The sequence below is a fragment of the Lycorma delicatula genome, chromosome 6 (genome assembly GCF_047948215.1).
Source record: "Lycorma delicatula isolate Av1 chromosome 6, ASM4794821v1, whole genome shotgun sequence".
Lineage (NCBI taxonomy): Eukaryota > Metazoa > Arthropoda > Insecta > Hemiptera > Fulgoridae > Lycorma > Lycorma delicatula.
This window is the reverse complement of record NC_134460.1, coordinates 154,302,469-154,318,773: the sequence shown is the minus strand read 5'-3', so window position 1 is coordinate 154,318,773 and position 16,305 is coordinate 154,302,469. Positions and strand designations below refer to the sequence as shown.

The window sequence follows — 16,305 nt, the reverse complement described above, 5'->3', positions numbered from 1 at the left end:
AATTGAAAAACCCGACCACCAAAGAACACCGGTATCCACGATCTAATATTCAAATCCGTATAAAAATAAAAATATAAAATTAACAAACACAAAAAAAATCAGTTGTGGATACCACATGACTTCTTTGTACGCCTATTAAATTACATATAAACATTTTTAAAGGTACATAAAATTTTATTTCACTAATAACTTCCGATTTTTTCACTTTTTTTTGTTATTATTAAAATATTATTTATCGTAAACATTTTTTTTTTTAGAATCAAAAGTTAATAATTATTAATAAATCAATATATCTATATTTAAAAAAAAAAGTTAAAAAAAAAAGGAAATGAAGTTGGATTCTAAACCGATGTGCCTTCCCCTTGTAAGAACTAAATATTTCATTAACTAAAATTTTATTTGGTTATACTGCAGGGCTTATTACTGCAGTTAAGAAAAATATTTTGCACACTTTTGGTCCAGTCGATTGCAATCAAAAGGGGTGGTGCACAACCCGATGATACAACAGCCCTAAATACAAAATTTCAACATTCTAAGGCTAATCGTTTTTGAGTTATGCGAGATGCATACAGACGTCACGCTGAAGCCAGTTATTTTTACACGGATTTGAATACTAGATCGTGAATACCGGTGTTTTTGGTGGTTGGGTTTCAATTAACCACACATCACAGGAACGGTCGAACTGAGAATGTACAAGACTACTCTTCATTTACACTCATACATATCATCATCATTCATCCTCTGAAGAATTATCTAAACGGTAGTTACCGGAGGCTAAACAGGAAAAAGAAAAGAAAGAAGACGTCACGCCGAAACTAGTCAAAATGAATTCAGGGATGGTCAAATTGAATATTACTGTTGAAATCTGAAAACCGAAATTTTCCGCGATTACAACAAATTAAAACAAATAAAAAAAAATTCAAATCAAGTATTAAAAAACAAAAAAAAAATTACAACTACTATCACAGCCGACTAAAAAATTACTTATCGCAGACAAAATCTTAAAAATAACTAATATTAAAAAATATATATAAATAAAACTAATATAAAATAAAAATAAATTTAAGTAAGTCCGAGAGGAGTGTAAAGGACTCCTTCTCGAAAAAATGAAAACAGCTGTAACAATAATAATATTAAATGCTACGTAAAATACTAATAAGTCGAAGAAATAAAAGCACCCGGTTTAAAATTTCTTTGTCGTCGCCCAGGATTCGACGAATGTTTTTGGGCAATTCAAATTTACGACCCAAGGCCGCATAACGCATGCAATGTGGCGCACAGTCAAGCGGCAGTTGCATCGTACGCATACTGCTCCCATCAGATACCGGTGAGTAACTTTCGTGTAGTCCTATCCGCAATCAACAGAGGACCACTTCCTGTCGGCGAATTTTTCTGTGGGAGGGGTTCCACGGCAACACAGTATCTTTGATATGTCGAAGTTTGCTGTGTGCTGTAGCGGTCCATCACCTCGTCGCTTTGCGCGAAGTGAGTTTTACACGGTTAATAAGGTCGGATGTAATAGAGTAGTGAAAGACGGTCGACTACATGCGGCTTTAGTAGCGGAATCTACACGTTCATTGACCGCAATTCCTACGTGGCAAGGGACTCGACAAATACTCACTTATGTATTGTGACGGTTCAACTCGGCGATTGCATTGTAGATTTCGGTGACGATAGGATGTCTGAAAACAAAGTTTTATAATGCTTGGAGAGTATCATACGAGTCGCTGCAAATGAAGATATGACGGTGCTTAGGATAGATGACATTCCGTCATTAATCCTGTGACACTCAAGCGTCACAAGGCGGGTGTGTCTTCCCCTCCGAGGTTGGGATGTGATCCACTGCAGTTCGTACACTTCTCGTTTTCTCGGCAGTTAGTATCACTGTGGCCTTCCTTAGCACATCGAGCAGAGATCTCTGTTTTTGAGAAAGACGTTGTAGTGAACCATACATACTTTTGGCAATTGAAACATCGCCGTGGGTCGGGTATGAACGGTCGTACTCGAACCGAGAGTAACCTACTTTTGTTTTCTCTGGTGGTACCAGAAGGTTAAATGTCCAAAAATGTCGTTCTTCCGCTCCGCTCTGCCGTTTCGTTATTCGCTTCACCCCTACAACTTCCTGAGTACGAAGGTTACCAGCTATTTCACTAACGTCAATCTCCAGAAGATCGCGGCAAAATACACTCCTCAGCTGGTAATTAAGGATTTGTGGCTTACCGCCTTTATGTTAATATTACCCGTATCGGTAACACATAAGAGGGATCGGTTCTGTTCATCGCTAAACGTGTCAACCAAAACCGATCCATCTCTTAACTTCCGGATGTTTTTGGTGAACCACCTGAACCCGTTATCACTTTATTTAACGGGAAGCGAGAAAAATTTTAAAGGGAGCCTCATTCTTGACTATTTTGAAGAACGATACCATAAATCGTATGTTTTTATACAGCGGATACGATGCATCATCATTTACAGTATTTTCTTCGATACAGTTTTTATCTTCATCGGACAATGCGGAGTGAAGTCTTTTCAGCCGACAAATTTTGGTGGTTTTTTCAGATGGACTGTCAACCGTCGTACGATTATTTTGCGAACTAGTAATTTTGGTCCCACGGGTACCGGCGATATGACGGACCACCTCAGCAGAGCGCACGCGTACTCGAGCTAGAGCTAAATATAACTGGGTTCGCCCAGGTGCCCAGAGGACATCGTTTGAGACTCGCTACGTAGAGCCATTCACCCGTCGGCAAGACAATTTCCACCTCGGGTTACGATCGTGTTTTAAGATGTCGCAACATCACCGAGCGTACGCGTAACAAGAAGTAGTGTAGAATGTTGTCGTGTAGTTGTGTAAGGGTATATGTTGTAAATCGTGTAGCGTTCTTAATGCAGTATACGTGTATAGCGTAAAGCGTTCTGCAGTTCGCGTGTAGCGGGAAGAAAAGCTGCAGAGGCTAGGCCCGTGGGAACGCCACCCTCCAAAGTCTTAAAGACTAAGACTCCCTGTCGGGGTTTTCGGTGATGTTCGGCTATTGTATATCTTGTATATCGGCATACAGGATACAGTAATACATTTTATATGTTATTTGTTATTTAATAAAAATTTAATTCGCGTTATATATTTTATTAAAATAGAATACTCGCATAATTTCAAAGTAAAAGAATAATTATCTTCAATCGAAAAAAATATACATCTTAAGAGCAAATATTTAACGAAAATAAAATACTTTATCGTAAAGTAATATAATGACAACGGTAAAATTATATGTAAATGTTGTTCACCTTTTATTAATAAAAAATATTTTTCGACCGATTTATAGCAAAAGGTGAAGTGAATACTATCACAATTCGTACTGATTTTTGTAAAACAAATAGTATAAAATTACTATTTCTTCTTTAGATAAAAATAGTACAATCAAAAGAAGGAGAAGGTTAACTTTAAGTTTTCTTCAGATACTGCCAAATCTTCCCGTTGAAATTTTACGTTTAAACGGTGTTTAATTAACACCATTTCATAAGGGCTTATTATTTATTTTGGAGGTGAAGAACAACGAAGAATAAAACTACAAAATTTGAACGATGAGCCGCCATTTTGAAATGTTTACAAAACTTTTTATATTATAGAATGACACACTAGTTTTTGATTTGCCAAATTTAATTACAGCAGGTCAACCGCTCCCGAGGAATAACGTTTTTGTTAAAATCACAAAATGGCGTTCAGAAGTAAAACAAAGCAAAATGTGAACTTTTTTGCTCGTTTTGGTGTCAATTGAATCTGTACCTGAAGTTCGACGAATACGTCATTCTGTATAAAAGAAAACAAAAACGATTAACGTATCGTCGAATGGAGGAAACGGTGTAGCGTTACAGAGTAAGCAAATAAGGTAATTAGAAAGAAACAGGACAGCCCTGCTCTTAATAATGACGATACACCCGTAAGGAATATAATACTTATTAATCTGTGAAATAATATGCAAATAACTAATTACAGTATTATCCATTCGGACCGATTAAAACGGCATGTATCGGACGATTCATTTCGAATACACGAGTATAAAAATAAAAAATAAAAAAATGACGAACAATATTAAAGAAATACAAAACTGAAACTCATCAACCGAGTTTTCAAATTTTAAAGAAGTCGATGTAAAAAAACACGAGTTATGTTATTATAAGGTTCCGAAATGTTTATTATGAATGAAAATTCTTTTAAAATTGACCTATTTAGATACTGAAAATATTCTTACAAAAAAAACTAAAAACCACGACTGCCAAAAAATATAAAAATAAATTGAACTAAAAAACGACAATAAATCGAACTAAAGTTACAAAAAGACAAGGTATGGAAATAAAGGACTAAACATTGTTACGCGGTATTTAATTAAATAAAATAACGAGTGACCGATCAACTGTCACACAGTTTTCATTTGTTTAAATACTCTTTCATGTTTTACAAATAGTAAATCTTAATCATTTCTAACGATTAAGTTCTCACCAGGTCTTAAATCGGGGGCTGTGTAATATAGAACAATTACTTACAGTGCACCGACTGCAGTTTTGTTTTCATAATTTAATACTTTTAGTGATCGTGAACAAAAATTACAAATTCGAAAACTTATGGATATAACGTAAAGGTACTCAGCCAAACGAGGAAACCGTAAACATTTCAATTTCTTTATGTAGTTGGCGTATAACAGTCTAAACTTACAGATTTCTCAAGCGGTTGAATTCCTCGAGAAACTTTTTATCGTGCGAATCGTACAGCAATTTTCTGGGATCCTACGGCTAACTGCTAAACTTTCCGCAACAGCTCTAAACAGCTTTATCTAGGGTAGTCCCTTGTAGTTTATTTAACGTCGCTGCGCATCACAATAGCGGCATCATACGCCGTTCTCCTTTCCCCTGTCCCCTAAAGCATCAAATTAGACAACAGTGAGTTCGATCCTCGATCCGATGCAGACAGCATTACCTCTAATCGCACTGTCATCAAACTACAAAGATCGTTTTGGGAGTTCGATAAGCACAATCTGGTCTCGGCGTAGCGCAGACCGCTCGATTTTTTTCAAGTATATCGGTTATTTTTGTTCCGGTTTGGTTCTTGGTTGATACTAGAAATATCCCGTTGAATTTTGAAAATCGGAATTGTCGGCAGAAATATTATAAGACCGCCCCACATGTACACCGTTTGTTACCGGTGGATGGTGATTGATAAAGCCTCGCACGAGGTACTCGCATCACCTTACCGCTCTAGCATGACACACGCAAACCCCACTAGAAGCCCATTTTAAACGATTTAAAAAAAAAGTATTTAATATTATTTTATTTAACGTAAATTAATCGTATTATTTTTGCAATTTTATTCTTCGATTGATTTGAATCATTCACTTCTAACCCGGCTAACGCAGCTCACAGTTCATCATTTCAATTCATTAGAGTTCGTTCTTCAACCGGCAAATCTACATTACTACATATATATATATATATATATATATATATATATTATTTATTTATTTATTATATTAATAAAGCCTATGACACTCCCGATAACGCGGGGTCATACATCTAAATCGGTTTAGCCGTTGAGCTGCTACATTTAACAAACATACGTACATACATACATACATGCATACACCCTAAAACCATTACACACCCTTTTGGGCAGTCGTGTAATAATTAATTAAAATAAATTTAATTGAATGGCTGAAAATGTTGTAGAAAAATTTTCGAAATAATACTGAAAAAAGAAAATGTTATAAATTAAATGAACAAAAAAAATAAATCCGGTAAAACTCTTCTGCAAAACAAAAACTAACATTTTTAAACTATTTAAATTTCGAATTTTTTAAATCGGTGCCCGTTTCCAAAAGTAAAAAATTAAAAAAACAATTTAATAATTACGATTATTATTTTTTACAGACTCGGGAAGTACAGTATTACTTTCGTCGTGGAGGGGGATGAAGATGAATAATCTTCTTTAGATTTTGGTAAGGGAAGAACAAAAATATCAATCGCTTAAAATAGGGATTCCTTTTATATATATATGAGCCTATGTAAAACGTTCTGTGGCTCGAAATTCTCCAAACCTACTAGATAATTTTCATTGAAATTTATATACGCGTAGTAGTGTATCTGAAGTTGTGCGTGCGAAAATTTCATGAAGATTGGTCAAGTTATTCTTGATTTATGCTCAATTTAAGGTTATGTTGATCGTGCAATTTTGTGTTTTACGCCCTTATAAATCCGCCCTAAGTGGTTTTAACTCGCTAAAAATTCCTAACTTAAAGTTAGAGTTAAAATTTCTACTTTCCCGTCTCGCGCTATTGCAGTCGGTCCAGTCTGAGCATACGCGGTTTTCATCGGATCGTAACGTTTTGACACCTAAGGAAACCAAAAAACAAAAATTACAAAAGGAACTTTTCCGGATATTAATGTTCGTATGTGCGTTTGGTTTCGGCCTTAAATCACCTTATATCTCCAGAACTACTGCACCGATTTTGATCAAACTCGGTCAGATTACTTCTATACATGGAATATTGTTTAAAAGGTGAGGCTATACAGCAAGGTTACCCTCAGTATCGCTTGATTTCGCTTAATTATGGTCTTATTTTACTTAAGCGCATTTGTTAAAATTAAAAAATATCTGCAGAATTTTTTTTGCAACATCGCACCTCTACCCCGAAAAATGCTCTAAGCTAGTGGTTAAATAGGTATACTGCGTCAATAGTACCACAAGGAGCGCTAATGTAGCACGAAGTGCTAAATTAAACCGTGAGTGTAAGCCGCGTGACGGGAAAGTCTTACAATTGTGTTGTCAGCTTTTTTTTTTTTTTTATTATATTTTATATTAAAAGCTTTTTTGACGTGCAACTATTATTTATGGATTTTTTTACATGTGTTGATACTTTTTCAAAAGGAAACAAAATAAAATATCGAAAAGTCAGTCTTCTTGCGCAGAACCGCTCAAGAATTTTTAAAGTTAAACTTTTATATTTTCTACCTACTTGTCATCCGAGGCTAAAACGATCGGACTAAGCGACAATGACGGAATGAAAATAGAAGTAAAATATCTTCATATCTAAAACAGACGGAAATACTTACGAGGGGACCCCGCTACAAGAATTTCCATCTACAAAATAAAAAATCTCGTTTAACGGGTTCATTATGCGAAGATTGAGAGACGTAAATAAATATATATATGTAGAATCAGAACCTACTCGTTTTATGAAGTCTATTAAAAATAGATTTTCAATATTGGTTTCACAAGAAATTGAAATTTTACGTTTTCATAAACAGATTATTAAACTTTACGTTTACCTTCTTCGAGACGAATGAATCGATGACGTCTTTTTTATCAACAAAGTCAGAAAACCTTGTACTTAAAAAATTACGTCAGAATTTAACATAAATCTAACGTAATATATGAGAAAACTAACTAAATCTGTCACAGAAAATCCTTTACGATGCGTAAAATCCGACGAGATTAAAGAACAATACCCGAGAGAGTTTAAAACGTTCATTATTTAATTAAACTCAAGAAGTAGAAATACCAGTACAAGCTAAGATCTTACATCTAAAGAAGCTTCAGGCGAAAATTCATTATCTCTTAATTTTGATCGTAAACACAATCCGATTAAAAATGGTATTTAAGGGTAAACAATATAAACGCGAACTTTATCGTTTCCTTTGTTTTTATATACGCTTTACGTACGGATTTAATAGAAACAAAACAATATTGATAATGAAAACGCTACTGCTGTGCATTTAAATTAAAAAAGGAGTTTATGAGAATAAGTCAAATTTTTCGAAACCCAAATTAGGAAATTAAAAATCCGATCTACCAATTTCATTCGATTTTAAAAATTTTACACGTTCTAATTTTTAAGTATCAACACTATAGTTGTTCACTTTAAGCAGCGCGGGTGCGCGGCCGTGCAATGATTTAAGAGGTATTGCAATAAATCGCAAACAGAAATTTATTCCCCGCGCATCTACAATCAGCTATTGTAAATATGCAAGGTATACTCGATGATGCGTTTAGTCCGTAATCGAGACTACGGAGTAAGATAAAACGTGAATTTCTTAGGGAGATTTAGGATTAGATGACGCGTGGAAAAATGTTACCTATTATGCAGGATACAGAAAATTTGATTAGAACTCTGTACACACACGATGTTTCCCCGATCTAGCATCAAAAAGAAAAAATTTGAAAAATTAGCTCATTTAACCGGTAAAATGAGGTTAGATGGTTATCCAGGGATTTCGCAGTTAGCGCTTCAATAAAAAATTACGATACATTAATTGATTATTGTAAAAGTCAGATAGCAGAATGCGATGACCGTAACTGTCAATACTGTGAAAAGATTCTAATTCACAAAACCGGGCAGCAATATTTGTTTTGAAAGATGTATTGGACGAGCAATTCAAGAAACGGTATCACACTTAGAGAAACATTGTTTTTTTGTCTATCAGTGTTATCAACCATCATCTCGGATGTTAAGTCGAACGACCCGGAAGCGGTTTCTGGGACCGTCTCTGTTTTTTTGTTTAACCTCCGGGTCCACCGTTAGGTATTGCTTCAGAGGATGAGATGAAGGATTTGTAGCGCGCGTAAAAATGCCATGCCTGACCGGGATTCGAACCCAGGACCTCCAGACGAAATGCCGAGACGGTACCACTCGCGTCTCGGAGACCGGCGGGACCGTCTTTTACCTAAGATTTCAGGCGACAGTACGCCGCAGGTTTACCGTTAAAACATAGATCGAATCCTTCGCTAGATACAAATCAAACGAAGCGACCTATACGCGAATCGAATTATTTTGTCCACAATCGGCTGTGACTCGCGCTCCGATCCGGTTTCCCCACGACTAAAAGAATTTTTTCATTTTGGATGCTGATAAGGTTAAAAAAGGCGATCCCCGATCGGCTGTTGAAATCGGTAGCTATAGAATAGATAAAATGTTCTCACTAAGTAAGAGTTTAAACGATAATAACTACGTAAACAAATAGATTTTCTTGTTATTACTTTTTTAAATTTATTACGGTCAAACATACTTTAATTTTCGTTAACCCTTCTTTTTTACACGACTGCCCAAAAAGGAAAAAAATGTATTTAGGGTGTTTGTCTGTAGGTTTGATCCACAGCAGTAACTCAACGGCTGAACCGATTTAGATGTATGACTTCACACTGGAATCTTTATATATATAGGTGTGGAGTCTTGCCTATTGAAACACAAATTTTAATGAATTGAAACTGTGAGTCTCTACCACTGTGTCGGTCAGGTTTGATCTAAATGATTCGAATCAATCGAACGAATAATATTACAAAACTGATAGAATTAAATTTACGTTAAATAAAATAAAATAATATTAAATAAATTTAAAAAATGTCTGTTTAATAACAATAGGTTTTCGGTGAGGACTGCGCGCGAGGCGAGAGTGGAGATGTTCGAGCACCTCGTGTGAGGCTAGACCTCGCACCATCACCGTCAACTGGTAACAAACGGGGTGCCCCTGGAGCGCAGTTTTGGAAGGAGCAATGTGGTGGACTTATAATATCTCTGCAAACAATCGTCCTATTTTCAAAATTCAAGCAGGGTATTTGTTATTAGGTTGAAGGCTAACTTTTGCACGCATCAGATACACTCTCGATCTAACAGATTACGGTTATTCGGAAATGTTGTTATATCAATGCAACCGATCTTCCGATTCTCAAAATTCAAAGGGGTATTTCCTAGTATAATACAAGATCACAATGGAACAAAAATTAACTGATATCCTCAGAAATGGACGTTATTACACGACTGCGAAAAAAGGAGTGCAATTTATTTAGGTGTATGTATGTTTGTTCCACCGTAGCAGCTCAACACGATTTAGATGTATGACTCCACGTTGGAATCCTTACGTTACCGGAAGTGTCACTGCTATTAGATATGTATATATACATGTTTAAACAAATTGAAAAAACAAATTATATACAGTATTGTCACCCGCACGCTCTTCAATTATTCTTAGTAAAGAGAAATGTTTGTAAGCGATGTTTTTTTGGTAGTCGTGTTTTTTAATTTTTAATATTTATCCCTTATTTATTATTATTAATATTAGAATCCTAACTTATCGAATATTCTACGCGAAATCGGTTTTTAAAAAAATCAGTTAAAATTTCTTTTGATTTTAAAATGTGATTTTCGTCTAAAAACATAAATTGTCCACGTAGGAGTACGCAGACGTCGTTTTCTATATAACGTCGATGTTTTGTATATTCAGATATTTTATAAAAATCTTAGCGATGCTTTTCTTCCGACTTAAAGAAACAACAATCGCCATCTTGATCTTACTCGTATATAGTAAATCGGACTAAATTATAAAACGGTAACTGAAAATACAAAATAAACATTAACGTTTATTTTTCAAACGTATTTTTTCACTCGAACAACGTATAACTGTTAACAGAAAATTGTAACACCATTCGCGATATACAGGTGGTTCCGAAATCCGGACGTTTTCGTAGCTCTACACGTCCGAAAGTTAATCGATTTTTTGTCGACTAGAGATTGAGGATACGGTATTAACTATTCACAATCTCCATGTAAGATTTATTACAGAAAAAATAGTTGAAAGCTGTTTCACGAACGGCGCAGAAAAAACCACGTGATCTGTTTATTTTAAGAAAGAGTTTTTTCTCTGCGCGTTAACTACGATAAAATCGACTTGCATACAAAATACATTACAAAATAAGATTTACGTTGTAACAAAAAATTATTTACGGTAAACGATAAATCATTCTGCGTACAAAAACACTTTGCTTCGTCGTTTACGGCTATATCATTTTTCTGCTTTCAGTATTGAGATTACTGTAATTACATCGTAAGTATGTTCGTCTTTAAGTGAAAACAGATATCTTAAACGGGTCGCCGACCGTCCACAAACTGGAATAAAACGATATCTCCTTTCTGTTAGTCCTTTCTCGCTCGATAATCGTACCTCTCCTACTGGAGCTTCGTTTCTTGCGTTAGTAAAACAAAATTATTTAAAACTACGAGTAAAACAACCGATACGTTTTTAATCGAAGATAAAAACATTCGAATAAATAAAATAGAATTCGAAGATAAACAATATTAATTTCGTGCAAAAATAAAAACTGTAAAATGAAAATCGTCATTATTAAATTATTTAAAAAAGACAGATCGCATATTTACCGTAAAGAACTCTTCTGAGCCGTACGACGGATATATCCTGAGGCTCGGGTTCGTCCGGCACGCAAGTGCCTATAATGATTCCCATGACCTCCTGGATCATTTCATAACCATCGTCGGCGACACAGGCGAACAGCAGCACGACGACGACAACACCACAAATTATTACTCGTGTCCGTCACTCCCGTCTTATGCGTAACTGCTTTGGATGTAACGGTCTCTGACGACGACATAACGACCGATTCTGTTACGATTCGATCGCATTAGTTATAAATACCGCATCGCAGTCGTAATTATTCCGATGTTATAAATTATCACAGATATTATGTAATCGTAGAAAATAAAAATTTACAAGATACAGCCGACCGAACAGGATGGACCTATATTTGAAATAAATACAAAACTAATTAACAAGGCAAAATTAAAACAAATAAATTTTTTTTTTTTTAATTTAAAACACCGAAAAAGAAAATAAACCGCGGGTAGAAAAAGCATTTCAATATAATAAATATAATTACGTTATATCGCATCGAACGCTTTTCCCACCCGGCGATTTTTAAAAAATCCGACCGGTGTGAAAACGCCAGGGACAATCGACCTGTTTTCTCCGACTTCTTAATAGTTCCCTGAATTGTCATTCGAAAATTCCATACGGTTCGCGAACCGCCTCCTCGTAATATTCTCCCTATTTATAATGCGTTTTTACCGTATTAACGCGTCGCCCTTCGTTATAACGCTGTACGGTATAAATTGATGAAAACCGATGAAATTGCATTACCGCCGACCTAATAAAATGACAGTGCGATCGATTCAAGTCGTGTGTTCTATATGGTAACACTCTTTATATACTTTTACCTCGGTCTCTACTGATTTTTTAACAATCGGTGGTACACGGTTGCATCTGTAGTATACTGTTTTTAACCGGTGGTATAAGGCTTTAGGTTTTATTTAAGATTTTGTAAACGGTTGTGAGCGTAAATGTGTGGTGAAGTTTGAATTTCGATTTGTAAAATTTTTAATTTTTAAGATTAAAAATTTTAACCGATACGACAAATACTTCAAAGAAAATGAATCGATCAGTAAAAATTTAAAAGAAGCGTTTGAGAAAATCATCTTGAACCTGCGAGGGAAATGTTATGTGCACCGCCAGATGTAATATCAACACAAACGGAGAAGCATCGTGCTGTATACGCAAAGACGATCGATACTTAGTTTAATTAAAAAGTAAATAAATAGTCGATGTTATTGTTTAATATTCATTTCACTGTATTTTATGTTTTAATTAACTAGTATTTTGCTGTATAAACTGTGAGTGAATCGCGTTATATTTCAGATTTTTTTAAAATTCCAATATATATTACTTTATTGTTTGAAATGAAATAATTACTTAAATGAAAACAAAATAAACTTTTAAAGCGTTAAAAACTATAAAAAAAACTGTCTTTGAGTTCTTTTATTGTGTCTAAAATCAATTATTACCCGTTGCGTACAGAAGGTGCTGCGTACACCTCCAGAAAAAGTAGTGACCGTAAGAAATGACCGCCGTTTGGCTTACCGGAAAGTGCGCGTATTCGTGTGGAAAGTTCTGGGCGTCTATTTACAGGCTCGGTCGATTTAAAATCATCGAGGTGGTGTTTGTAGTTTTTACATTTTGTTTTATTCGAATAATCTCCACGTCGAACGTTCACAGTAGTTAAACTTTTGAAAAATTTCACCGGGGAACCTCAGTTTCAGTATTCGTTTCGTTTTCCCGATTCGCATTTTCAAAACTTTCTGAGTACACAGAGATCCTACGGCAAAACTATTCCTAAGTCGGCAGACGACTACACGCTGCGTAAGGGTGAGGCAAAGGGACCCTAACGGGTGCCTGTAGATGTCGTAACTCTTATTTACCTCTTCCTTCTCCGCAGACGTTGAACGCGTTCAACATTACCGGGCGCCACTTTTTAATTTCCTTTTCGGAGAAAAATGTGTCTGTCCATACGGTAAGTGGATGGAAATTTTTGGCGGCTTTCTACTGTCTTTAAAGAAGAAATACACAGTTATCGTTCCGATAAGTGGAACCCGTTGAGGTTCCGAAAGCTACGTATTTTTAAAGATTCTACGTAGTTTTTTCAGATTCTTTCGTACAAAATGAATATTCGAGACTAAGTTTGGTAATTTAATTCTTAACATATCTTTCGCGCCTTTTCATTTTTGGTATCGATTTCAAAATATTTATTTTAAAGGGCTTTCAGAGGTGCAATATAAATTTATTTTAAAGTATCTATTCTGTTTAATGACGCGGCGGATGATGTTTATTCGTAATACAATTTTTTTATTATTATTTCTAAAAAAATGTTTTTTTCAAAATCGGTTGTTAAATATTGTTATGTAGTTCGACTCAGGAACGAGTCCGTGTGCCACCCGACCGATTTAAATGAATTTGAATATTTTATTGTTTTTTCTTTATCGAATAGTTAAATAATACAATTTAAGATGTTACATATCAATTCATCTCGATAGTTTCCTCTCACTCGTTCTCCATCTTAGAGATTATATAGTTTTAAATGCCACGGCCGGATGTTAATAAATTAGCGCAAACAACTTTTTTATAACTGCTAAAACCGGATATAAAAGCTTTATAATATTTAAAGGCGACTGACTGGCCGTTTTGACAGTGAATTACCTACAAACCAGCAAAATCGAATACTTCTCGTTACAAAAAATTCAGTCGATGAACGTTAGCCAGAAAATGCGATTATTAAACGACTAAACATTGTCCGACAGAAAGTAATTTATCTGAAAATAAATATATCTGAAACGGACAGTCAAATTTTCAGAAAGTACACCTCCTAGAAATTAAGCCCGTCCAGTTTAGCGTAGGTCGACTCCTATTACATGTAAGATAAATCAGGAAGAGTGTTTTTTTAAAGTTCTGATTCCGAAAAAGTACTCCCGTTAATGTCTCGCGAAATCCACAACCGCATCGTTTTGAATTACTTTAAAAGGCTCTACCGAATTTGAAAAAATGAAAAAAAAAATAAGTGCACTTTTCCACTTTTTATACCTTCACGATATCTCTGCTACAACTCGTACTTTTTACTTTTTTGGTTGGCGAAAAACGCTTTACGCGATATCATCGCCCGGGACAAAAACTGTAACAAAAAATTCTCCTTCTCGGATAAAAAAAAAATTAACAAAATAAGATTAAATCTAAGTTGAAACCGTACGATAATAACAAGACTAAAACTAAAACGATAAAAAAAGGAACCTATTGATACTTCGTAGAACTAACGATACCCGGTCTAGTAAATTCTTATCGTTGCCTAGGATGCGGCGAAAGTTCCTCAATAATTTAAAATTACGACGTTAAGGCCGCATAACGTATGCGGTTCACAGTCAAGCGGCAGTTACATGGTACACAGAAGGATATGTTTTCTGCTGACATCAAATATCCGTGAGCAGCTCTGGTATGATCTGACTATCGGTAGAGGACCGCTTCTTCTCGGCGAATTTTTCTGCCTTAGTCCCACGGCAACACGGTATCTTTGATATTCTACTCGACTGTACAGAAAAGCTAATTTATAATTTAATAAATATAAAAAAGACGAAGATGAAGCGGTTTCCCCGGTGAAACGTAATGTCACATATCGGTACGAAACGCAGGGGATATTCGGCTCTACAACTGACGCCTTCATTCTGTTAACCGTAGGGACCGGTCGTATAGAGAATATCATTACTCAAGAAAAAGCTACTATGACCGATGCCTTCTGTCCAATAAAACGGGACAGACAATGTAAAACGACCGATTAACGTATCCGTCTCTGTAAAGAAACGATGTGTACGTACACTCTTTCGATTCTGTTTAATTAAATCCAGTAATCAAAATTATTACTAGATAATGTTACTACGTTAAAAGTTAAATATTAGGATTGTATAATACGAAGAAAAACAATAAAATTAATCGTATACGAAGTAATGTATTTTCTCGGTTTAAACTAAGATATTAAAATAACGGGAATATTTGAAACAAAATTTTTGTACGTATACATGACAGCTGTCGTTCGACGAATATCAGAATTCACGATTTCTTTACCGTTCCCGTGTTATTAATGGGTCCGTTCGTATTTGAAAATATGAAATTTTTAGTGAAAAAGAACTTTTCATTTAAAATTAAACTTTTAGAATAATTAAGCGTAATAAGAAAATATTTCGTCGCGGACAAGTACCGAATCCAGATCGTTGTGTCAAAAGACAGACTTTATTTTTTGAAAAATTATTTTAATTTACTTTTTATTAATACTTTTGCCGGTTAATATTATTTTCTTTTTTTTTAAATCTAGCAATTGCAAAAAGCTTTCGATTATTTTTCACAATTTCTAACCGCATAAATAAAAAATTAATCGATCGATTCGTAATAAAAATTTTATTTTGAAGAAATTTACGAGATGAAAGTCGTACCGTAAACATACGACATTCGTACCTGCAGACATACCGTAAACATGAAACGGCTAATTATATTTGCAATATTAATTTGTTCTGTTAAAACAGAAGGCGATGTTTTAAGTTTAAATACAAAACGCTGCGATTAAGATTTGGTGACGAACAGATCGCTCTCATTATGGAATGGATGCAAAGTTGGCAGGAGTTTTTTACTCCCTACTCCATCGCAGAACCTGGACAGAGTCCCTTGCTGCTGGATCATTCTAATCGGGCTTGTTTTTTTAAAAGGGTTAATTTTAAATAGCGGGTCTAATTTTTTCAAGTTTTGTTTATTATTATTTAGTGTTTTAAGGACGGATTTAATTGCATTCCAATCCGTTGTTAAACCAGCGTTATCGAACCCATTTTACGGGCCGACCGCGGAAGGCTAGGCTTATAAAGCCTGTCCTCCCGACGTAATTCCCCTTCAGACCGTCCACTGAAGTCCTTTCGGTGCTAACTTTTTAATAGGCTAGCAGGAATACGCCACAACGGGGCACTACCTGTAAGGAGGGAGCAATGCGTCCCCTTTTCCGGAGGAGTCGCAATTGCTGGGTTATTTTATCTTACTGTAAGTTTTGAAAAGGAGAGGTTGTGTAGAAGCTCTTCATCCGCTTCTGGTATGGCTGCCCTTCAGGACGCATCTATG

The 16,305-nt window shown here is 35.3% G+C and overlaps 1 protein-coding gene across 1 annotated transcript in view; it reads right to left on the bottom strand.

Annotated features, from left to right (window-relative positions):
* Positions 1-16,305, bottom strand: part of LOC142326386 (E3 ubiquitin-protein ligase ZNRF1) — a 396,783-nt gene that overhangs the window by 31,834 nt on the left and 348,644 nt on the right. The gene's annotated exons all lie outside the window — the stretch shown is intronic.